Raw genomic sequence first — 2220 nt, 5'->3', positions numbered from 1 at the left:
CCCCCCCCGCCGCGGCGCAGCCACGAGCCCACCGGCCAGGAGGCAGCCGGGCCCCGGGCTGAGCTGCTACCTCCCCTGCCCAAAGCTGCCCCGGGGCAGCGTCCCCAGCGAGGGGCTCCGAGCCACAGCCGCACCCTTCAAAGCAGCGCAGCCCCCCGGGGAGACGGGGACCCCTCCGGCCCTGCACGGAGCCCTGGCAGAGCCCCTGCCCGGCCCGGGGCCAAGCCTCGCCCGCTTACCTGCTCCCGGCAGCACAAGGCCTGGCAGGTGCAGACGAGGCAGCAGGCGGCAATGACGAGGGCACCGGCCATGGTCACCACCAGCAGCACCCGGACGCCCAGGAGCAGGTTCTGGGGGCAGAGTGCATGGGCAGCGCCTGTGGCCTCCGGACTCCTGGGCCCTGCTGGGACGGGGGCTGCTCCCTCCTGTCCCACCCCCAGGCATGCCCCGTCCTCCTGCCAGCGCCCTCGGGGACTGCCTCGCCTTGATGCTGCCCAGGGCTGAACCCCACGGCCCAGTACCCAGCCAGGCCCCTGCAGCGCTGCCAGCACCATGCGGGCTCCTGGAGAGTGGGGCAGGGCAGCAGGGCAGGGGGTCTGCTGCACATGGGGCAGCTGCTCACCAGGAGAGAGGCCAGGTATCGACAGCACTCCTCCTGCCTCCAGGTCACCTCTTCCGGGCTGATGTCACCTTGGGGTCGCACGTGTACATGGAGGAATACCACCAATGGTGCTGGATGTCCTGCACACTGATCACCATGGCCACGACCGCCACCACCACGCTGGCCAGGGCCAGGAACGCAGTGAGCAGCACCTGCAAGGGGGAAGGCGTGTAAGGGACCTGTGCAGGGCAACAAGCATGCACACACGTGCACACACAGGCATACACAATGTACACACATGCACACACACATGCAAACACATGGACATGCATGCACATGTACGCACATGCACACGACATGCACTCACACAAACACACAAGTGCAAACAAGCATGCACACGCACACATGCGCATACACATACCTTCTTCCCTGCACAGAGCCCCTCACTCCAGCCCCAGTTCGGGGGGACCCGCTGGAGCAGGGACATCGCCGGAGCAGGGAGATCGCCGCTCTGTGCCGCCCACCAGGACCGCGCTGGCACCGGCTCCGGCCTCTGGGCACCGCTCGGCCTGGCAGGACCAGAGACTCCCCACCCCCCAAGAGCCCCCTCCCAGGCAGAGGCCATGTCCGGCGCAGCCCCTGGCACTCACCCAGCAGCCGGCTTTATACTTTCGGCAGAGAATGGAGAACGTGCCCGACACCACGAACTGGGAGAGAGGAGCCGGCGTGAGCGTGGGGCTGGGCTGGCACAGACCCGGGCACAGCCGAGGGGCCTGGCCACACACGGGATGGGAGATGGGCCACATGGGGATCAGCCATGGCCTCCTGCACCCACGGGGGTCACAGCAATGCCATGAACCCGCCGTAAGCTCGGAGACAGCGAGGGGCCCCACCCCCTCTACGGCAGCCCTAGGAGTCGCACTGGGGCACTGGGGGTGTTGCCCAGGCCTGGGGGCTCAGGGCAGGATGCACACCCCATGTGCTGGTGGTACAGGCCCTGCTGCCCCAGGCCACAGGATGATGGAGAGGGGAACAACGCAGCTCTGGGGAAGGATGCCCAGGCCCCCTGACCACGAGGAAAGGGAGCCGGCTGCGGCTGCACCTCGGCAAGGCTCGGACGCCCTGGCGCGGGACAGGCTCCAGGGGAGGTGCGTGCTGCGCAGAAGTGCTGATTTATAAGACCTGGGGTGACGCTGTGTCAAAGGCCTTTTTCAAGTCTAGGTAAACAACATCTACCTCTGTTCCCTCACCCAAGCCTTTTGTGACCTGGGCGGAAAATGAAACTAGGTTGGTCAGGCGGGATCTGCCTGGTATGAACCCATGCTGATTGCCCCTTGGCATTACTTTACCCACTGGTCCCCCGCAAATGTGATCTTGAACTATTTTCTCAAAGGTCTTGCCAAGGATGGAGGTGAGACTAACCGGTCTATAGTTACCTGCATCCTCCTTCCTCCCCTTAAAATAGGGACCACACTGGCCCTATTCCAGTCCTTCGGGACTTGTCCTGAGCACCACGAGTGCTCACACAGTTGTGCCAGTGGGTCTGCTTTGACTCCAGCTAATTCCCTAAGTACCCTCGGGTGAAGATCATCAGGGCCTGTTGACTTAAATACATTCAG

At 64.5% G+C, this 2220-nt stretch overlaps 1 long non-coding RNA gene across 1 annotated transcript in view; it reads right to left on the bottom strand.

The window, feature by feature from the left end:
• Nucleotides 1-653, bottom strand: part of LOC106723482 — a 931-nt gene extending 278 nt beyond the window's left edge. The window contains exons 1-2 of the long non-coding RNA XR_001359302.2: nucleotides 623-653; nucleotides 240-350 (exon numbers count right to left, since the gene is read on the bottom strand). This is a non-coding gene — a long non-coding RNA (uncharacterized LOC106723482). The remainder of the gene's footprint in view (nucleotides 1-239; nucleotides 351-622) is intronic.
• Nucleotides 654-2220: the final 1567 nt, after the last annotated feature.

This window comes from Alligator sinensis, unplaced genomic scaffold, assembly GCF_000455745.1.
Source record: "Alligator sinensis unplaced genomic scaffold, ASM45574v1 scaffold2378_1, whole genome shotgun sequence".
NCBI lineage: Eukaryota > Metazoa > Chordata > Crocodylia > Alligatoridae > Alligator > Alligator sinensis.
The sequence above is the reverse complement of the archived record's forward strand: the minus strand, read 5'-3'. Positions and strand labels throughout refer to the sequence as shown.